We start from the raw sequence: 22,898 nt of genomic DNA on the forward strand, positions 1-22,898 counted from the left end.
AGGTACTGCAAGCTGCTTTCTGTTTGGGGATTGATGGAGAAAGTCAGATATAGCAGAACTTGGAATCCTAATTGCCTCTGTTCTGGGTATATAACTCTACCCACTTCCTACTGCCCTTCTGGCCAGTTCAGTGTGGTATGAAATACAGGCAAATTACTGCCAGGCTCTGCTGATGAAAGGAAAAATAAACAGGAGATAAGATCTTGGATCTCATCCTCTTGTCATCCTAGTATATATTGGGCATGATTGCAGGTATATGTGCTGGCAAAACTGAGATCTCTATAGAATTTGCTGGTGCTGAAGGTTTTGTTTTACTCTTCATATTTTTTATACATTCATGGTTTTATGTGTGTGTATCTTGTGTATCAAGAGAAGCAGTCTAAAATTGCAGATCTTTCTTAAAACACTATGCGTCAGGCAAGTTGAGCTGGATAGCTGGTTAACTGGTGTTCTTTTCATCTGTTTTAATGATGATCCTTATCTTACAAGATTGCTGATTTGATCCATCAAAACCAAAAAGATGCATTTCCAAAGTTTGATTTTTACTAAGGGAAATGAATTTTATCAGATCTTATGTTAGGGCTTGGGACTTTTGGTTCAGTGGTAAAAAGTCACGAACACCCTAAGCTATCAGTGTACTGCATTAATCTGCATGCTTCAAAGAGCTGACAATTCAGGGAAATAGTTTTCGCAGCTATTGGTGTCTCCAGCCCTTGTTATTCTTGGGAACATGCAAATGTATTTGTTAGAATTAGTGTCACAGAGATCACTAGCAATTCAAAGCCCTGCAGCAGGTGGTCATTCCATAAATCCAGTATCTGCCTTTTGTTGTTTGAAGCTGATCTCTAAATACCATGATCACTCACTGCTCTGTGCTCTATCAGCTGAAGCATGTAGACAAGGGAACTTTAAATCTAAATACAGGCTGGGCTGCTAGATACAATCATAAGCAAGTGTTTACTATTAAATATGGCTCAGGCAATTAAATGTCATGAACTGCTAGTGAGTAGTTTCTTGCTATGCTTTAATGAGAGATAATGAAGCAGCATAGATTAATAGATTCTATTTGGCTTTAACAACACACTAGGGGGTGGATTTCCTCTTTCAGTCCTGGGAAATGTTTGTTATAAAGTTGATACCAAAAGCCCAAGTCCTGTTAAAACTAATGTGTTGAAAGATATTGCCAAGTCATGAGGCTGTCCCTGTTGACCTTCCCTGATAGTTGTTCCAGGCGAACAATTAAAGGCAAAAGACTGCTCTAGAAGAACACTAATAAGGGCTCAGATGCAAGGACTGCTACAACAGTTGCAGCTGTTTGTGTAATCCTTCCCTGCCCTTCCTGTGCACGCAGAATTTACGCCATTTCACTGCGGCATTCTGCTTTCTATTTTTTCCACCTTTGGAGGTTACAGCACTTGCATGCTGGAGGCCGATGTCCGGAGACTTCCTTGGTTGGTACAGGAGTTGGGGCATGGGGGCAGCTAGAAGGACTAAGAGGAGGCTCCCATGGTTAAGGCATGTCGAATGCTATGGTGGAGAACTCAAGGCACTCGTCTGCCTGGAGGAAAAAAATGATGTGTGAAATACAGGAGGGGTGAGATAATAAAGGGGGAGGAAGGAGTGCCAGTTTCCTGGTCTGGGTTACCACACAGGTGCCCAAGCTGCCTTGCCTTGGTAATACAGCTCAGTGGGGTGGCAAGGGGCAGAAATGAGTTGCTGGAGCACCCCGAGTGGCTTAAGAAGCACTGCTGCAAAATGTGAAATTGGATTCTTCCAAGCAGTTCCTTCAAAGCCTTGCCAGGAATTGCACTGCTGGGATCATGCAGAAGAGCTTGCTTTTTGCTCACCCATGTTCTGTGCATTTAATGCATTTTGACCTGTTGCTGACACACGTGGGGTATTTCCCCATACACCTTAATATCAACATAAACTAATTTCCCCTTGGTAGCTATATTTTAAACATCAGATTGGCTTTTTCCAAAAGACTTTCCTTAAAGGAACCTCTTGGAGATTTTGTCCTTATTCAACATTGTCAGGGTATTTCATCCAGAATTAATGCGACGTTTTAGATTTGGCATTGATAAGACATACGTATGAACATGCAAGCTTTATTTTATTTAATCAAAATATGGTGTGTAGAGCATCTAGGACATTGTGTATCTGCAGCATAAAGCTCTTTGCCATGAAGGAATTCACAAACGTAGAATTGCTTGTGTTGTTTAATTGTCCGTAGATTTGGCTGCATTGAATAATCTAATGAAAAGCAGATGGCAAGCGAAGAACTTCCTGCCCTGTGTTTTTATTAGTATTTATAATTAGAGGGTTTGATTTGCTGAAGTGATGAGGACAACATTTTAATAGAACCATAAAATACTGCAACGGCCTTAAATACAGTACAAATAATGACTGAAGCTCAAATGGCAATGAAAGGCAGGCAGTGGGAGCGGAGCTGAGTACAAACTCTGCTTTTAAAAACAACATTTTCATTGACCATGGAAGTAAAAGGCTCACAGCAGTGATAATGCAGCCAACGCCTGAGATAAAGAGAAGGAAAATGGACCACGGGGGAAAGCTGTCCATTTTATTCAATTTCGAAAATTCAAGGTAGTAAGAAAGAATATTGGTTTTGCCTCGATCACCTCTGAAATTCATTTGACAGTGAAGTTTGGATTGTCAAAATTATCTCCCAGAATGCTGCAAGGTATAGGTATACAGGTATACTTGCAGATATCTATATAGATATATAGATACATACAATTAAAGTAGGTTTCATTATTGCTTAAGAAAATTGTTTGGAGTTTTCCTTTTTCAAACTTTGGGCACATGAGAAAGCCATACGAGGGGAAGATGGGGTGCTCAGGATTTCCTGGAGGTTACCTGTTGAGTGGTGCTTTCCCTTCAGGACTGTGCTAAGCCTGTGCCCCCAGTTTTTCAGATGACGTGCAAACCAGTATCCTACTGGTTTCAATGTGTGTAAAAAGCACCATAAAGGTCCAGGAAGGGAAGCGGGCTCAACAAATCTGTTTCCTTGAGTACTTGACTTCTCCTGTCTGAATTCTTCCTGAATTCTTATTCACATACAGGATTCTAAGGTTTACTTCTTGTCCTAAGTTATTATACTGAGTCGATATCTAATATGTTAGAGTTAATATCATTTGCTGACAATTTAGCCAAATTTCAATACTGCAATAGATCGAATCAGCTTATATTTATAAAGATTTTTAAAGAGATGGGATGAAAGGTTGCATGTGAATTTCAGATAGTTGGTGAGAAGTGAAGCTTTTAAATATTCATTGCCGTGCTTAGAAGAAAAAAAGTGAATAGCTGTTGTGTTTTTTTCCTTAGAAGTGAAAATTTGGGAATTGCCCATAGGTTGTGGCTGTGTTTACTCTTCTCATCCACTTCGTCCATCTCTGGTTGGTCTTTTCTGGGAACAGTGTGTTTATGTCTGTGTGCTCGTACCGTCCCCGCTCGTTGCTTTGGCGTACTTAAGTCACAGGCAGCACGTCTCAGCTATCTGTTTCAGTCCATTCTCATAATTCTGGATATTTGTAGTTTAACAGTATTTAAAATCACATACCATGCTTCACCTCGTACGTGCTATTTGTTTCGTGTCGATTGCTAACAAGTAGTTCTTGCTGCGTACCAAAACTTCACTGCCGTGTGCCTCAGCGTGGTGATTTGTCTGAAGGTTTCGGGAGCATCTCGTGTCAGTGGGGAAACAAAGAACACAGATGCAATTTACAGTGTGACAGTGAACCTGGGTGAAGAAATGGGGTATAGGAAGGTAATGTTTTCTTTTTTTTTTTCCAAAAGAACATGTTTAAAACTTCAGGGGTCTTTCTCGCCCATTCCTCAGTCTTGCTTGGGACAATGAGTGAATGGGCTCAGCAGCTCAGCCCAAATTTATGGAGGAATTTTTCAAATTCTTGTCTCATCCATTCATATAATTTAGATTTAACAGGTAAATGTAATCTTACATGAAATCAAGGATATGTTACAGGGTACCTGTTAGTATTACAAGCTATTATAAATAAATATATTTTTAAACAAAAATAACAGATTAATCTGGGGCAACAGTCAAGTACAGATAATCCACTGAACTTCAAAAGGATTAAAATTCAGGTCTGGATCAGGCAACAGACTCTCAGAGGACCCTAGTGGCTATCCGTTCTAACCTCCTGAAGGCTCTGGTACAGTCCTGAATGCAGAATGGTACAGAATGAATTGATCTTCATAGAAAAAAAATGCAAATTGAGTTACATTGATTATGTTAGAGCTATTGCAATCATAACAGACTCTTAACGAGGTAATGCCTGGTTTGAAACAGGCTAGTTGCTAATCCCTGGATGAAGAAGATGGTGTGGTTTTATGTTTTTTTTTTGTTGTTGGTTTGCTTTGCTTTGCTTTTTAAATCAGGAAGGATAAGGTGCAAACAGAACTCACATCCCACAGATGCCTGGGCTGAGCAGCCGTCTGACACCTATGAGCGCATAATGTCTTAATCAGTGTTTTCATAAGGAAAATATGGAAAGATACAACGTATGTAATTAGTACCATTCTCGTTAATCTTACGTAAACAAACCAGTTGTTTGGCACTTAACATGCAACTGTTTCAGCAAAGCTAAATTAAATGAGACTTTCATTGAGCCAAGACAGGTACTGTTTTCAGTGTGGGAGCAGACATACTAACACGCTCAGGGCGGCCAGGAGCTCTTGATAGAGAAGACAGAAGATGTGCCTTCAGTGCTGACAGGCCTAAGGGCCCCTCCTTCAAGAAATCACCTTCTCTCAGCTCCCGTTGAGTGGAGGGACAAACATTTGGGGATGGAGGTCATCGATGTGAGTGTAAAAGCTGCTTCTTTGGGAAGAAGCTGCTGCTTTAGGCAGGACAATGCCAACTTGCTTAAAGCCCAGATTAGAACCGGTCTAATCTGTGGAGAAGTCATTTCTGGACTTTGTGTTTTCTTAATTTCATCCAAGCAAAAAGCCAACGCTTGGGGCCGAGGCAGCAAGAGCAAAGCCTCAGCAGTGTCTGCAATTGGTGGTTTTCAGGAAGAAAACCTTTTGTCAAGAGGAAAACATATATCTTAGACAATTTTGTTTTCCTTTTTGTACAGAATAAAATGTAAGATAAAGCAGCTGTCTGCTGAATTACCACTAGAAATGGAGGAAAGCCGAATGTGCTAGGAACCCACTTACACAAAATGTAAATTTACGAAGTTTTGTTTCTTTTTTTTTTTTTTAAGAGGTTGGCATTGTCCATTTATATAAAGACACACTGCATCTTCCAGCCCAGTTCCTGACTCAACAAAGTACTTACACATAGGCTTAACCGTAGACTGCTTAACAGGCACTGGGAGCAATGCAAACAAATCCTGCGGTTCTCTGTTGCTCAGGAGGGTTGGGCCTTGTGCTAAAAGTTCAAACATGCTAAATGCCTTTTTTTTTTCTTTTTTGAGTTGGGACACACTGGGTGGGGAATTCTTGGATCCTAATGAATTTCCAAAGTGTTCAGGGAATAAAGCACCAACAACATGGAGTGAGCCTGTGGTTATGTGTTGCACTGTGTACAGCCTAGCTGAGCTTTGTGTGAAATTAACCCATTTGGAATGGGTGCATGTTTTAACCAACTTTTTTGTTTGTTTTTTCTTTTTTTTAATGATACCTTCCCAGTCTCCCCTGCCCACGGAGCCCGTCCAGCGTCCTGGAGCTACTTCCCCCCTTGTACGTTTTCATTTATTCCTTGTTTCTTTCTTTCTGTCTCTCTCTCTTTTTTCCTTCTGTATGTGCCATTCAGTAGCACTGTTGCTTTGAAGGATATTCAGGGAACCAAAAACAAAACTTCAGTCTAACACTGTGCCTTCGTAAAAGCTCTTTGGACATAAAACATAATACAGCAGGGAAACAAAGAAACCAATTCTAACTTTTCTCTGTGAGAGCTGATAGAATCATTCTGAGTCAATAATACCATAACTGCAAGAAATCGCCCTCTAAAGTGCTGGGCAACCAAGTGAGAATGCCAATTTGAAAGAAAGAGAAGTTTAATTTCTCTCCATCACCCATTTTTAACATGGGTCTGAAAGTACATTACAACTTGAAAATATTCAGAAGCAAAACTTTTTTTTTTTTTTTTTTGGCTAAAAGATGAAAATATGCCCTTTGTACGTGGTATTTCACAATGGCCCAAGTGAAACTGGGTGTCAGATGGAGGTGGCTTGCTTAGGCAGAGCGTCCTGCTTCATGCTGCTGTGATCCTGTATTTAGGTCCAGCTAGTGGTAACCTAAACCTCATAACAATAGCCTATTGCCAGCAAAATTGAGGCTGTTTCCATAGACTTAATGTTTTATGATAAAGGTCTCATTTACACATACCAGCTCCCAAAGGGATGTTATTTGGATTTCATAAATCAGTCTTAACACTGGCTACGCAAATATTATGTATATATTTTTATGTAAATATGGAATATGTGTGTACGTGTATAGGTGTACACATACTTGCCCCATGCCCACGCACGCCTGCAGCCTGTTGGCCCCGAGGAGGTGCTGATAGCCCAGTGACACGGAAGCAGGCTCCTACGGAGAGGAGAGTGCTTTGACAGAAAGCGCCTTGTTTCTGGGGTGCAGACTTCACGTCCTGAGCACCTTGCAGAGCGTGAGCCCGGATCATCAAATGCTCTCCGAACAGAAAGAAGGAGGAGACTTCAAAGAGGAAAGGGAGAACAGGGTTTGTGTTTCAGATGGGGTCATGGAGCCTGTGTGTGGCTTCTCCCACTGCAAGTATCCCAACCAACAAGAGCCAGGGGTATTTAAACTCAGGTAGTGTTTTTAAGATTGAGGGCAAAATTGCTGTGACTGACTACATCCAGTATATAGCCTGCCAAAAAGTTTGGGAGGTCAGAACAGTGGGCACTGGTAAGGACTGGGGAGTTTCCTTCAAACGTGCAGGTAGGGACTGGTGCAGCTCCTTGCACGTATGGGGCCCTTCAGAGATGCCATTCCCACTAGGGTTTGGTAATAGTTAACTTCAGATAATAAAAGTAGGTGGTTTTTTTGTTGTTGTTTGTTTGTTTTTGTGGCTTTTTCCCCCTTTTTATTTTGAAGACAAAGAACAGCCACATTTCAGCTCGCTTAACCTGAAAGGTTAGCGTTCAGCCACCCTTTTTTAAGCTGTTCGTGAGGAGGAGTTCACCACTAGAACAGCTAGGATACTTCTACTCAAAGGTACAGGGCTTGTTAGTGTGTTAGTGGTTCTGCTCGTTTTTCGTGTGAAATTAATTTCCTTTGACAGCCGTGTCCCTCTGTGAGTCATGGAATTGCAACAGAGATTAGAGACTTGGCTATCGCTCCGCACAGAGCGCCACCAGAGATCGTGTGCCGCTCCCCCCCGTGCCTAAGTTCTGCTCTGTGGTCTGCGCTGGCGGTTCTTGTTTATGATGTTTCTGTGTACCAAAGATCATGGTTGCATGTCTTCTGTTACTAGCAATTTAGGAAGATACTTGATGTATTTTTTTTTAAGTATGAAAGCTTCTGGGGCCTGTTCAGGCTCTGCCGGTGTTGGGGGAAGTTACTTTCTGTGCTCAGGATGCAGTTTTTAGACCCTGAGGTTCTTTTTTGGCCCTCGGCTCCCCCATGTAAAACAAGCTGAGATCTGAGTAGGGAGGCATGGGGCAAAGTATGGTTTTGAAACTGGGACAGAGTGCCTCTGAAAATGCACTCGGAATCTGCAGTCTCCCAGCCCTAGCAAAGCCCCCTGTTGTGCAAGTTGCGGCTATGTTTAAACATCTGCGATTCTTCAACAAGCATTTGCCAAACTAAATTGGGATCTATTTTATAGAATTTTTCAAAACTTTTTTAAAGTGAAAAGTGTTTGCAGTGATGTGTTTACGTACTGTGTGTTTGTTAGCACTAGAGCTGAGAATTAGACTGCATCTGCTGTGCTCAGGCCTGAGCCAGCCTTAAGCCAGATGCTCGGGTACCAGTAGCGTCCACCTGCATCCTCAGCAGCTCAAGTTTCCTTGGAATTTGGGTGCTCGGTCGGTTTATTTCAGCTCACCTCATCTTTTTTGCTGTTCATCCTGTGAGCCTGGCATATCCCTTCACTTTTGCACAGAGCCCTTGCTAGTTAGGAGTGCCTCAGGTCTAGAACATGCCAGAAAAGCGACACCGTAGAACGCACGACACTGAAATCCGCGTTTCTGTAGCACTGTTTCTCTAATTGCTGTCTCTACAAATCAAACTGTTAGTCTCCTGCAGTTTGCTCCAGGAGATATTTTAATTTAACTTTGTCCTTTCTCTTGCCTTCTGTCTGTCCCTCTGCCCTCTTCCCACCCGACGTTAATTATGTGCAGATTTGGAGATGGATAGTGTAAAGCCAGGTTCTGCATGTGTTACAGAGGCTCTGAACCACTCCCAGCTGAGCTCAGGTAGAGCCCGTTAAGTACAATTAGTCTCTCGGTGTCCTAACCAAGCCTAACACTGTACGTGATAGCAATAACTATGTACTAACACCCTAGGTTTGCTTACAGAAGCTAGATGTAGTCAAAATAGTTTATCATTAAGATTTTGTGATTATTTTAATATCTGATGGCTGAAAAAGCCAATGCCTGACTGTAAGAATCTCCCCACAAACAGATTTTCTGCAATGATTTCATTCAGGTCCGTGAGTCCAAATCTTAACAGTGCTGCTTAACAGGTCTTGAATGTGAGCGTGTGGTTGCTCTGTAGTATCAGTGGCTGTTAGTCTGTACCATAAATTAGCTTCTTTTTTTTCCTGACTGATGAATTTTTAAATGTAAAGTGTTCTTCTTTTCCCAGGCGTTCAATTTGGGCCTCCGAATGCTATATCCAAAGAGTGTGCCAAACCCTCTTTGACCATGTTCCGGAGGAAAGAACTTGCTCGAATAAGAGAGAAAAGAAATGTGGTTACATGCTGTAGTTTTATGGCAACGTAAATGACCCTAATGTCTGCCCACTTGCGCAGTGATAGCAGAAAACAACTGTGTTGTGTTGGCATTGTCATGACAACGTCGCTACAGATTTGCAGAACTAACATTAGGTAAAATTGAAGTGTTCAAGTGAAACTAAGGAACTGAGATGCCTCTCTGGTAGATTTTATGTGCTTAAACAATCTGATCGCCGATTATGGAGAGGTACTTGATAGCAGACATTTCTTCTTTGTTGTTTCAATAAATTGTATCTGGACTTTTGTTTTCCTGGATTTCCCAAGTGCATCAGAAGAAAATGGAAATGGTGTTTTAGGATAGACTGAGTAGCAAATTGTGTAACTTTTTGTTTCCAGCAGGTTAGATCGGGGCTTTACAGTAAGGCTGGCGATAAGACATATTCCTTGGGAAGCATTACGGCAACATGTCGTCTTCTTACATCCCTTTGTTTTGAGGTTGAAATGAATTCACGTGGTAACTGTACATTTCATGTAGATGGTCCCAGTGTATTGTTTGAGTATAATGAATAGGTTAATGGGTATTTGATATTGAAATGATACTAATAAGTACAGCCAGTCAGAGCTCGCTTGGGTTCAGCTCTCCACAATGCTGGTATTGTATTTAAGTTTATTAAGGAGGCTAATGTTTCTGCAACGTGGTGATTTTAAGTGCTTGGTAAGTGCCAGGCATTTTTCCTAATTGTATTTCAAACGATTGCAAATCTTCTTGTGGTTCCCTATGTGTAAAGCTGCCTCAGCTCTCCCAGTGCTGAAGTCCTCGTCTCTGCTTCCATGGCTGCCTTCTAAAGTCACCAAAGGAGGATTTATTTTTTAGCTAGGCTTTAAGACTTTATTTTACTCCTGTAATAAGTGGTTTGTTGGATGCTTGCATTAAAAACAAAGAATTTTTCTTAGCAGTATTATTTTGCTGGTAGTTTGCATCTTGGATACGTCAGGAATGCCAAACTTGGGCTTCCATTATTATGTTGAATTGCTTGCTTTCAGTGCTCATTTTTCTGAATTGCGCCAGTAATTACCTGTTTTTAGGAGGAGGGGATTTATTGCCATTACTACTCAGGACTGCACACAGCTATAAGACATGCTATTGCAGTTGTCAGTCTTTTTAGTTCTTTAAATTCGTGTGCAGAATCGAAGTACAAATCAGAACTGCAGCAGCGTTTTCCTGTTAGTTTTTCGTTTCCGCAGTCTCCCTTTCTCTTTGCTCTCCCTCCCTTGTTCAAAGTGATTCTTCCCCCCCCCCCCCTCCCTTTTTCCCTTCTCATTTTTTTGGCAGAAACAGAAAGGAATCAGAACTGTGGGCTGATCTGTGGAAATGCTGCTATATACAGGATTCATCTGGTCTCCTATGCAAGTCGCACCATAAAATCTGTGATTCTGCCGGAAAGTATGAGTTAGAGAGAACAGCTTCCTAGAGCCTGTATTCTAGGAACAGATACTGACAGAAACTCTAAATTACATATTCTGTGTTCATTGGAAAAGTAAGCGTCAGTAAGTAATCTGAAGTTGATCTTGGCCTAGAATGAAAAACTCTTGGGCTCGGGACTGGATACAGCTTTTAGGCTGTTTTTGTAGCACTCACATTCTGTCAGGTTTTTCCCTTTAGAAGGCTGCTGCAAGGAACGTATGGTAGTTAGGTGTCCAAATTCTGTTAGATGTGGTGTTTGGCAGAGGAACTACAGGAACAAAGCACCTGTGGGCTCAATCCAGCCTCCACCAACCCCAAGCTCCGTTTCCCTTCCTCCCCAGCTGGTGCATCCCAAGAGCAGCAGCCTGATGATGTCCTGCCCCAGCTACTGAAGCGTCTCTCTTCAACCCCATTTTAGGGAGTGAATTTCGCAGTAGTTGCATTTTGCTTCAGCAAGCCAAGCAGCACTGAGCTGTGTGTTTAGTTTTGCTTTCTCAGCGTTAGTTTGGGAGAAGGCGCCAGGGAGACCTCTGTATGAGCAGGCTGCTCCAGGGCTCTGGGGTTTTCTTCCCTTTTCCCTCCCCAGTGTGGGGGCACAGCAACCCCCCCGGCTTTCCCCAGAGCCAGCCACGGAGGCAGAGGATTTCCAGTAGGATTTGCACAGCTGAAACTGAGAGTTATCTTCAAAATGCCCCCTTTCCCTTTGCAGCAGGGCAAGTTTTTGATAAGTTTTTCTATAGAGCTCTGTAAAAAGATACCTGAAGATTTCTGAGGTTGCTCAGCATTTCAGGAAACTGGGGGTGTCCAGCGGGTTGCAGGCACATAAGGATGTGGATGCCAGTGCATAGCAGTTCTGGGAGTCCTCTTCCGAACTGGGACAAATGATAGATTTTCATGGAACTCAAAGAAAAAAAAAAGTCCTAAAAGTTAAAAACTATCAATTTTTTTTTCTGCAGACTGCACTGTGCCTCTGTCTATGAGAACATACTTCTGTCTATAACTTGTTTTTGAATACAGCCTTCAGAGGCAAATCTGAAATACTTTTTCTGACCACAGAAATAAAACCCATAAATTCTGGCTCGCTCATAAGTGAGGGATGAGCAAGAATTTTAAGAGTTTCAAATAAATTCCTAGGGATACATAGCATTAGGAAGGCAGTGAATTTTTTTTTCTTCTTAATCCTTTAATCCTTTAACAGTGCAGATGTTTTCTGGCAGTAAGAAGAAAGCATGCATTTTGGCAGGGTTTTTTAAGCACCCATGACTGTGTTTCATACCCACAGACTGTGGAGTCTTAGGTAATGTTCGCAGCTGATGCAGTATTTGCAGTTGGGAAAAACAGATATTTCTGTAGCATGTTGTAGGTGCTATGGAAACGTACTTTGATGGTTATCAGTTATTTGTGGGTAAATCGGTTGAAGTTTTCTTTTTTCTTCAGGAGGTCTGGGTTTGAAAGAATGGAGTTTTCCCTTTAGGAGAAGAGAGCCGGGCATTGCCGCCCTGTCTGAACAACCCCTGGGAGGCAGGGTCAGAAGCAGAGGAAGGAGGCTGGCCAGGAGGCTCCGTGGTTTGGGAAAAGAGCTGCAGGGAGAAGAGGAGAAGTCTGGACTAAACCAAAAGGGCATCTGCAGGCTCTGGGGACCTGAGATGAGGAGATGGATACAGTGTGGTTTTGCTCCTTCATTAATAGCTTTTTTTTTTCTTTACCTGAAATGAAAAGGGTGTTTCCAAGTCAGCTGCAAGACCTGCCTGTCTCCCTCCCCGTAGCCCACAAGGGGGGAGCTTTGTGCCTGCAGAAACAACTGCCGTGTGTGCAAAGCAAGCAATTTACAGGGATAAGCCATTTCACATGAGCATTGCCTTGTACCCTGTGCAGTCACGTGCGCAAGTGCAAAATGAGCAAAAAAGGTGATTGCTCTGGCAACCTTTCGGCTGCTTTGTGCAATATCAGTAACAGCACAGGTGCAGGGCATCAGTGAATGAGGCCTCTGTGTCCAACCTCAGGCCAGATTTGCACTCATGTTTTTCCTGGCACAGCTGATCCCGCTGTAAGTAAGGAAGAGATAGCAGCCAGAGCTGACACAGCTTATCTGCCAAAAAAAGAACACGCCACCACAAAAAGCCCTGCACACCCAGTCGGGTGTGGGCACAGCTGTCCTGGCAGAAGAGCCCTGTTGTCGGCTGGGGTTATGTCAAGGAAGCAGCAGCGCTGCCAGCTGAGAAATGTCTTGGGTCAGCATATTCTGCATCTCCACTGGGAGGCACTCCCGGTGTAGGCACAGCACTGGGAACCCGCCTCCAGTCCCCTCAAGTCCCTGGGGACATGCATGAAACACAGGTGGAAGGAAGAGGCAGATTAATTTCTGCATTCCCTCCTGGGCAATTTCTTCCATGTCTATGGTCACCCATAGCCTCTGGGGCTTTCTGAAGAAGCTGAACCCAGAGACAGCAGCTTCAGGCTCCCCAGAGTTTGACAAGTGATTTTGTGGCAAGTCTTGCCCACGTTTCTTGGGGAATTTTAACTGGAAAAGAAAATGAATAGTGGTGGTGTATGTATCTGTGCACGATCTGTATGCATAGGTTCAGAAATAATTATGTAGATCTGTGTATTGTGTAGGTAAGAAAGAAATGTATTAGTGGTTTTGTTATGGAAATAATCATGGCATTTGTGGCAGGCGTGCTTCTCTTTTGAGAGGTTGAATCCACCAAAATAGGATGGCTGCTTGTGAAGTGCAGCGGTGAAACTTGGCTGAGCACAGGGGTGTTGGAGGCACCACCGTGCTAATAATAAGGTCAGCTTTCTTTTCACTTCTTCTGTGCTTGTTTCTCACTGCTCTCCACTTAGCTTTTTTTGTTTTGTTTTGTTGTTGTTATTTTTAAACTAGATATTTTTTCCTTTCTCACAAGCTCTGTCAAAGTGGGACTTAACTCTAATAATAGTTGGCTTGAGCAAAATTCCGCAATTGTGGTAAGAGCTTTGAAATCATGGAAAAAAGGTAGTTTGTTCCGCTCTGCTTTTCTTCTTCTTTTTCCTGAATAATTCTGTCAATTAGTGTGGGAGCCAAGTTGTGGCTCAGAAATATTTCCAGGCAACTTTAACCTTAGATGACAGCCCATAGCACTGACCCCTTCTTGCACTGGCAAATGGGTTTATCGAGGGTCGTGGTAGTGCATAGATCAGATCTCCGCTTAAAGCCTGGTCCTGGTCGTTCATGCAGGCTGAGCAGCTCCACCATCACCTCTCTGCATGCACAGGAGTGGAGCTTGGGCTCTGGCTCCATCTGGCTGTTGCCCTGATGCCCTTAGAGATGTGTATCTGTGTGAAACTCTAAATAGTGTAAGATGTGAGTGGAGCTGGAGAGTACGTGCTGGCAAATCCATAGCGTTTGTTTGGCTTTATAAGAACGAATTGGTTTGGGCATGGCCATGGTATATGTGCGGGGCAATCCTGAAGCGAACACATAAAAGGATGTATTGTCCACTGCTTGGAGAAGATCTGCAGAATGTCTGCATCAAAAATCCTGTGCTAGCAGCCAAGGCAAGAATACTACTCTGTCCCTCTCTGTCTTGCCATCCTGCTTTCGCTTCTTTGCTCTTCCTCTGCCAGCAGTGAATTTAAACTGCTGCAAAGTACAGATCCAAACATTGCTCAGGCCTTTAGGGTTTGCTTCGCCAGCTCACGAATCAGCTTGCATTTGATTAATTCAGAAGACTTGGCTGATCTGAAGTTTCATCTACAGGATTTCATTTAAGAACTTGTGTTGGTGTCGCGCTCATTCTTCTTCAGCAGTTAATCCTGTGACTGCATCAGAAAGCTTGCATCAAATTCTTTGACTTGTTCTCATGGGAACTTGCTTTTGCTAAAGGGAAGGAAGGGCAAGGGAAAGTCGTCTGTTACCCACTTGGCTACGTGTGATATCATTTTAACTGCTTTTTTACCTTTGTGAATGAAATTCACAAAGGTTGGAAAATACCTTTATGTCAAAACTGACTTCTGTGAGCTCTGTGAAGCCAAGTTTTGAGGTTATTCCATGCCCATCTATTGAACGGTTTGCTGTTCTAGTTGTTTTTTGCTTTTTGATCTCCCATCTTCAATGTTAATTTCTCCCCAGAAAAGGGAGGTTGGTTGTTTGGGGGTTCTTTTTTGCATGTTTTGAGAGTATTTGATTGCAGGATAAGTGTAGCTGAGTAAGAAACAGCATTGAAAAATACTGGCTGCCTAACTTCTAATAATGGCTTGAAGCTTCCTTCAGTGGTCAAATTTGCAAAACCAGAAAGTGGAAAAAACTACAGAGTATATTAATAATGTTTTCTAGGTTACTCTGCCTCCCCAGTACTTACGTCTGAAATAACTTTTAGAAGATAGGTTAAATTTAAGAATGCTTTAAGGATTGATTTTGTGACAAGTGTGTGGATGGAGCCTTTTCATCTGTGGTTTCAAATGCTTGTTCTTGTTAGCTGTGTTTAAGAGAGAGATGTTCATTACCTGCCTCTTCTGCTCCACTGCAAGCTGATGAACACATAAGCAGTGGAGAATTCCTCTCTTCCACTTGTTTTTGTTGCTTAAAATAATCCAGCAAAATAAATTATGAACAGAAAATGAGATTCATGTGAAGATTTTTTTTTTTTTCAATCAAGAGATTCAGAAGAAAGAGGGCATCCCAGCGCTGTTCAGGGCTTTTGAGGGCAAAGATTCCTGGTTTAGGGCAGAGCCCATAAGCGGCAGAGGCAGAGAAGTAGCGTCTCTGCGGTGGTGTGACCGAGTCCTTTCGCTGTCGTGCAGTGAGTGCTGTGCCAAAAGCAGACTTTTGTTTCCAGGTTCAGAAAAGCCACGTCCCGCATTGCTCAGGTTTCGTTCCTGAAGGAAGGGCATTTTGTAGCAAGCATTAAGTACTTCTCTTCACAAGCAACAAACTGCAGGTGTGTGTGGGGGGGAAGTGTACCATTAGGAAAACAGCATTATGCTGTGGATGTTTAAATATCATCATAAAAATATGAAGTATCAGGATGGCTAAGTCAGATTTACAAAGATCTCTGCAGCTATGAGCTCTGTTGTACGATTCTGTTCGGTGTTGTGTGTGACAGATGTACAGCTGCTTACCACTTGATGGCTTGTTTCCTCAGACCAGGTAGTTCTCCCTTTAAAGCAGACATTGTGGACCACACAGTAAAATATCTCAAGTACTGTTGATGGTCAGAGCTGTGATCTCCAAAGGTAATACACACATCTACAGAGCTCTGTGTTATTTGTGATGCGGCTGTTATACTCCTGCTCTGAGTAGCAAAAACAGGATTGTGACCTCTGGCCTTAGCTTGACATGGTGCACCAGCAAACTTGTGCAAACTGGAACAGTTTGTCACAGCACAGTCAGTCGGCCTTGTAGGGTTCTGCCAGCCCCAGCCTGGACTACAGTTAAAAAAAAAAAAAAAAAAAAAAAAAAAGGAACCTGATCATGATCGTGGCAGTTTTGAGTAGCTGCAAGCAGTACTACTTTGCAATCCTGTGTAGCTTGTTTTTTGTTCTGAATTATTGGGTGTGCATTCTGCATGTGGATTTTGGGTAGCATTGCTTCTGTTGTATTTGTTCCCTGTTTGTGTTGGGATTGTACCAATTTTTATTAATGGGCTTGACAGGGGGAAAGTTCCTGAAATATTCAGCTGGTACCAGGAAGCAGATTTGGTATGCAAATTGTACATACACGTGTATAGATCTGGATTCTAGGAGTCACTCTCTGCTGCTACGGAAAAAAGTAATGTGGTGCTGTGATCCTTGTCCAAGCGAAACAGTTCCTGTCATAAATACCAAGTATAATAAGTAGCTTGGAGACACAAGTCAGCAAACGATTTTGAAAACAACACGTTTGCTTGAGGAGAAATTGTGAACACCAAAAGAAGAAATGTTTTACCCTCCTGATGACCAAGATGCCTGCCTGAATACAAACAGATTCCTCTTTAATCCTTCTGACCCTGAGGTTGCCCAACTTATCTAGTGATCCCACATTTTAAAGTGTGTGATAGCAATTAGTGAGATTGATGAAGTGCATTGCAGCCCTGTACGGACCGAGGAGCTTGGGGTCAGCGTGGAGAAAGAGAGCAGCAGCAGTATGTAGTCCTCAAGCACAAGATCGATGCAGGGAAGCCATCAGGTCCCCTGGCACTTGCAAAAGGCCAGGCTGCTCGGCTCAGGTCACCGAGTGGTTTTGTCCCTGCCATGCCCTGCTGTGGCCAAGTCGCAGCAAGGTGTGCTTTGTGCTCTGGCAGGGGGATGCTGAGAGGGTTTTGGAGCTGGGCTGTGAACTGGGTCACTGTGAAATGACCCACGTCGCTTGGCTTCGCTTTTTGCCAACGGGGACCCTGGAGAATTCGGAGTTGTTCTCCGCGATCTGATCAACGCGGCCGCGAAGCGTGCCGTCGCTTCGTGCTGTGGCCACGCAGCCCCTCAGGGCACAATTCCGTAAGGTAGCACCACAAAGGGATCCACGGCGCGGACACCCCGGGGGCCGAGTGTCCGAGGGGCGAGCCCCGGGGTGCGAGGCCCCGCCGGGGCCCGGCCCTCACAGCGCCGGGCCCGCTGCCGCGGGGCGCCGCGGGCTCCGTGCCCCAACCCCTGCCGCCTGACCTCCGCCTCCTCACGCCGACCTCTGCCCCCCGGGCCCGGGGGCCGCTCGGGGAGGCCGGGGCCGGGGAGGAGGAGGAGGAGGAGGAGAAGGAGGGAGGCACCTGCGGGAGGTGGGGCCGGGCCGGGCCGGGCCGGCGGGGCTGCGGGAGCCGGGGAGGGGCCTGGCGGCGGCGGCGGCTGCAGGGGCGGTGAGCGCGGCGGTGCGGGGCCGGGAGGCTGCCAGAGCCCCGGGAGGCTGCTCCGAGCCCCGGGAGGCTGCCAGAGCCACCCCCGGCCGACGACAAGCGACAGGGAGGTAAGGCAGCGCTCTGCTCTTCCCCCCCCCCCCACCTCCGACCCCCGCCCACTTGTTGCTCGGTCTCGACTTTGCCGTTCGGGACCGCTCTCCTCATTGCAAGGCGTTTATATTCTAACAAAACGCAGCCGGGCACCTGCCGGCCTCTGGCTGCCGGCTTCTCCCGCGCCTTTCTGCCCCGTAGCTCCCCGGTCCTGCACTGCTGTATTGCACCGGAGCGTCGTGCAAGGCCGGAGCTGCTGGGGCTTTCGTGGCGGGCAGGGTGGGCGCGAGGAGCCCCCGCACCCCAGGGAGAAGGAGTTCAGCAGCCGGAGCTCCCAGGCCGGAGCCGTGCCCGCAGCGGTCCCGGGGCTGCAGGGATGAGAGCCCTGTGCGGGTCCGGACCGAGCTCGGAAGCAGCAGCTGACGGACGGGAATGTCGAGCTTTTGAATGTCAGGAGGTTTTTGCGTATGGCTTTATGCTTTCGTTTTCCCTCCCTCCCCAGACTGGCACTCGGAGGACGTAGGATGCGTTCCTAAGTGTTCATGTTGTTGATGCTGTTGTTCAGGAAAGGGGGCTTCCTGTTTAAAAATGCTACTTCATTGTTCGCTGGAGCCCCAGGGCAGCGAATGCACGCTCTGGAAAATACAATTGCCAGGGAGAGCAGTTACTGTGATCATGGGAGGCACTTTGCAAGTAGCCGTGGCTCGTCTGTTCGTGTTTGTTCAGAAAGTCTCCTAGAAGCTATTGGCCGTTTTAAGGACTAAATGCCCTGCAGGATCTTATTATTTATGGCAGAGAAGACAGCAGGCCTCCCCTTTTCACTCTTCCCTGACCTCCTTTGTTCTGGGCACTACACAGGCGCTATAAAAGAGGCTCTTTTGAAGTCAAAGCTCAGGACCGGTAAGATAAATGAAAGGAACAAAGCACGCAAAACAATACAATATCTGCATTCCTAAGTCTTCAAAAGTCGGTTTAGTTTGCTGCAAATCCCCAAACGTATTGGGCCCAATTTTCATTTTTGGTAAAGCTTTTGTACGCTTCTTCAGCTTCCTAAGGAGGGTGTATGTGAAGATGTAATTTTTATCGTCTTCAAAGCTGTTCTATCCTGCCAGCGCTGTATATAGTGAGTGTGACGCGAACGAGGCTCATGTCCCTTGTATTCAGTGTCGTTTCCACTCCAGGTGAGTGCGAATTTTGTTTCAGATGCCAGACTCATCTCAGGGCTTGGTGCTGGTGTTAACAGCTCAAGTATAAACAATTTAAAAAGTCAGGGTTGCGAATAGGCAACGAACCATAATGATATCCATCTTGGAAGAGCAGGACCTTGTAGTTTGAAAGTAGCTGGTCTGGGTTGTAAACAACTGCCCTCTGGCTAGTGAAAATGGAGATAGGAATCTCTCGTGACGGGATTGGGAGAGCTGCAATAATGGCACTTGTCATACTGGGAGTACCACATACCTCAGAGGAGCCTGTGCGCTGAGGTTTGCAGGGCTCAAGTAACGGCTGCGCCAAGTGGTTGCGGAAAAGGGAGGTTTGTGCCCTGACCCGAGTCTCCTCCTTATTCCAGATGGATTGCACATATCCCTTCCTGAAGGAATAATACCTTCTTTCCCAGTGTCTTCCCAGTGCCTTGCATAAGGGCGGACACTCTCTGAGTCCAGGACTGGGCTTCATCTGCCAAGCTCCTCGTTATTCAACTTGTGCAGTTTGTTGGTTCACGTCAGATCTTTTTTCATTGCCCGCCTCCACCCACCGCCCAAGCTGAAGCGTGCTGCCATGCAGAACTGGAGGAACTTGACTGCAGTCACTCCGGTTTGTCCTGGTTTAGCTGCTGTCAGAGCCGGGCTGAAGAAAGATTTGTGTTTGAGTGAGTAGCGAAAACTCTGGGCTGCGTGCATGTGTCCAAAGAACTCGATGTTATTCAGGGTCGGCTTTAGTTGCTGTCAAGTTTTTGGAAAATCTCCTGCAGCACTGTTGCCATTTGTATCAGAAGTGGAAATAGCGTGGGTGAGGCTCAAGCAGTAACTTCATTTAGGGTGTTTTGAAGCCTTTTGATGAGGGAAGGATACCGCATGGAGCATACGGCTGATGTCTTACAGACAGTGAGAATAAGGGAGGGCAAAGACAATTTGCCTTCAGGTAAGTATGGTTTGAGGACAGCACGTCTCCCTGATGGACAGACCAGAGGTTTAGTTGTGCTAGTAATACACTTACCTGAGGCAGAACATTACTTCTCAAGAGGTTTGTTAATCTCCAAGGTGAGCAAGATAAGCGAGAGGACTGCATTAAGCTCTGCTAGGATACATAGAGATTTAGCAAAAATGTAGTATGAACCAAGAAGACAGCAAAAAGATATTGCAGGTGTCTCTCTTGCTGTCTTTCTCCTAGCTCTGCATTTTGCCCTTTGCTCCCCTTGTCTCCTGGTCCCGCTGCTGGCCTTGTGACCTCTTTCACATCACCTGAGCTGCTGATGCTATTGCCTTGCACGCTAAATGGCCTCGTTTCTATCGTCTTGCTTTCAGTTCCCACTTGTTTTCCAGTTTGGCCCTCTGATAACTTGTTTCCTTTGAACTACGGCCCCATCTACTATTATTTCCTCACCTCCCATTGAAAGCCTTGAGGACCTTGTGTTACCTAACTGAAGCCCATCCCTGCGGCTTTGTCACTATGCCTATTAGTCAGCACTGCTTTTTTTCCAAACACAATTGAAACATGCTAATAGAATTAATAGATTGACCTTGTCAGCCCTGTACCTTTGAAACCGCTCTCCTTTCTCAGTTAGCCTTCAGCTGTGATTTGTATCTCCTAACCATACACTGCTTCCCTCAGGGTAGGTACGCTCTGCTTCAAGGAATTCAGAGGTGTCCTGTGATCTGTTTGTTCAGGAGGTCAGGTCCTATTATCTTAATGCTCCCTTGGAGTTTCTGAAAAGATCAGACATATCTTTAGCCTGGAAGGTACTGCAGATTTCTTCACACCAAACTTCCCTATCTCTGGGCAGGTGACATCCTCATCCAGCTATCCTTGAGCTTAGCATTCCTCTCTCCTTATAAATGCTCAACAAATTTGGCAGTTTTTGTCATTGTAAATAGTGGAGATTGTGGTTCTTGTATGCATTTTCTCAGTGAGGTACAGAAACCTTTTTCAGACAGTTCACACTGTAAGTAATGCTTGTGTGCATCATTACAGACGTGTGCCTGCGTGTGCTCATACCAAATAAATAAAGCTACAAACAGTCAGCGCTGCTGCTCAGGTGTGCCATTAGCTTTTGTAGTCTTCTCTCTTCTGTAAGGAGACTAATTAGACCTAAACGCAGCAGCAGATGACAGAGGTTGTTGTACAATCTGGGAGTGAAAATGCACCGAGTTAGTTACCAGGATCTCTGATGCCGGCTGTTCCTGCACTAACCTAAATAAGCCAGCACTCAAATTTGAGCCAAAGGCAAGCACAAAGCTGCAGTTTTGTTGAGGTTGTTGTTTACACACACTGCCCAAAGGAGGGCTCCAGAATCTTGGGCCGGTGCAGGAATAGGTGCAGCTTCTGTGTTATAGGCTCTGTAAATAAGAGCAACGCTGCTTGTTGGTTTTACTGACCGGTGTTACTCTCCACGGGTATGGTGCTCTCATAATAGCTGGAAATACATGCTTGTTCGTGGTCATCGTAGTTAATTTTGATGATTTTTATCTGCTGACACTGAAATGAATCGCTTTTAACATGTTTCATGACCTCTTACAACACGGAGGCCAGCCTTAACCGATGGCAGCCTGGCACAAGGTAGGTGCTGCAGCTTCTGAGAGCACGCAGCAGTTTGTTGGTGCTGTTCGCTTTTACTGAACAGATGAGTGAGGACACGTTTATGAAGGTTAGTGGAGACAAAAAGATATTTTTAAGCTCTCAAATCTCTGGAATTCTAAAATCTTTCTAAAAATCTTTATGGCCAACGAGGGAGCCCAGTGTAGTGGTCACTGCAATTACTGATTCATGTTGGCCGGTCCTTCTTCAAAACCGGTGGCCTGTTCAAGAACTAAAGGAGGGTGTTTGGTGGTGCGTGGTTCCAGATTCTGGTTGGGTTTTTAGGGCTGTATAAATTAGCTTCCAAAATAGAATCTGTTGTGGCAGGAGGAAAGTGGTAAAATGTCTTGTTGCTAAGGAACATGACAGAGAACTGGGAGATGTGACTCAATTCTTGGCTTTGTATAATTCCTCTCCAGTAAGATGTGGGTCCGCAGAGCACGTCTTGCTAAGTGTGAAGGGATGGGTATTAAAATACTGAGGTTTTAAGAGGTCGAAGGAACTGCTGCTCTGTGGGGAGCCAGCTGAACTGAGTCTGCAGAGCAGTGGTTGCACAGGTAAATGTATTCACAAAGTGTGTTTGCAGAATCAGGAACTTATAAAATATGTGGCAAAGCCAAAGCTGGCTTCTCATCTCCCGATTGCTGGTGCTGCTCTTTCTTCAGAACAGCCTGGTGCTGCTCTTTCTCTCCCCACAGTAGAGTTTAATTTTAAAGGAGAATGGGTCTTCAGGGGCTAATAGCCTGGAACAATTTTAGTTTGACTTACTGTAAATCTCTCTTCAGAGAGGATGGATTTCACTTTTGTTTCGTAATGCCTAGCTGGGCTTTTTTATGACATTCCCACACCTCTTTCCATCTTTGATTTTGCGACTGGATATTGCAGTTTGTTTATACGTTATAAACTCCACAGCCACACGTGTTCTTGCTCTCGACCTTAGCACCGCGGGCTTGTCACAGCAGGGGCCAGCTGGGCTCTGTAGCGTGGAAAGTCGCCGGGGAGAGGAAGAGAAACAAACACGCTGGCCGTGTGCTGGCAGTGTGGGTCAGCAAACACGCTCCAAGATTGTCCCTCAGAGTCCAAGTTTACTAATGCTGCATTGGAAAACACGCTGCTGTCAACAATCCCACGGAAAGGATTTTTTCTAGGCATGGGTTCAAAACCAAAATATTAGCGATAGCGCAGGAGATAAAACAGGTGGTTTTTATTTGTTTAGCGTGGTTTTGTTTTCCCCAGCCAAAGCGTAATGGGGTTGGGAGAGGACAGGGAACAGAGTTATGAAGATGTCCTATAGGGAGCTGCCAGTATCCTGCTCAAAATACAGTGCTGGGTCACCATACACCTGGACGCCCACCGAGCAAGCACCTACCTCTTTTGTGTACATAGACGTGTAGGTCTTGAAACCCGCTAGTTTTTGCTTCTCTTGCTTTGTTTCCCCGGTGCCTGAGGAGAGGCAGGATGTGTAAGGTGGGAGATGCCGTCCCAGGATGGCAGTGTCTCATGGTGTGCTGTTGGCTATGTTTTATTTTGTCCTCAGAGCCATTGCATGGGGGTTTCTTACTGGAAAGGGAAGGAAAATGCGTGCACAAAAATCTGGGTGCACAGTCAAGCCGCATTTATTAAAAGATTTCTGTTTGGTCCCTGTGATTCAAAGGCGAGGGGTCAGGAGCCACTGCTCTTTTCCATTCTACTTGGGCTTTCCTTGCCAGCAGTTTGGGCAATTGTCCTAGTGAAATGCTACATTTTAGCGGTGGTCTCACGAAGGGTTTCGTGCCTAGACGTGATGCTGCTGCACTTCGGGCCGAGACTCGTGGTATCACTGCTTCCGATCTTATGGGGG

The 22,898-nt window shown here is 45.0% G+C and overlaps 1 protein-coding gene across 8 annotated transcripts in view; it reads left to right on the forward strand.

Moving 5' to 3' along the window:
* The window catches only part of ARHGAP32 (Rho GTPase activating protein 32), a 259,764-nt gene that overhangs the window by 195,125 nt on the left and 41,741 nt on the right, over window positions 1-22,898 (forward strand). The window contains exon 1 of one of the 8 annotated variants that reach the window (XM_083808094.1): window positions 17,130-17,283. The exons of the other annotated variants lie outside the window; for them this stretch is intronic. The gene's annotated coding sequence lies outside the window, so the exon portion shown is untranslated. Of the gene's footprint in view, window positions 1-17,129; window positions 17,284-22,898 lie in introns of those variants that run through there. 8 annotated transcript variants of the gene reach the window in all.

The sequence above is a fragment of the Anser anser genome, assembly GCF_964211835.1.
Source record: "Anser anser genome assembly, chromosome: 22".
Lineage (NCBI taxonomy): Eukaryota > Metazoa > Chordata > Aves > Anseriformes > Anatidae > Anser > Anser anser.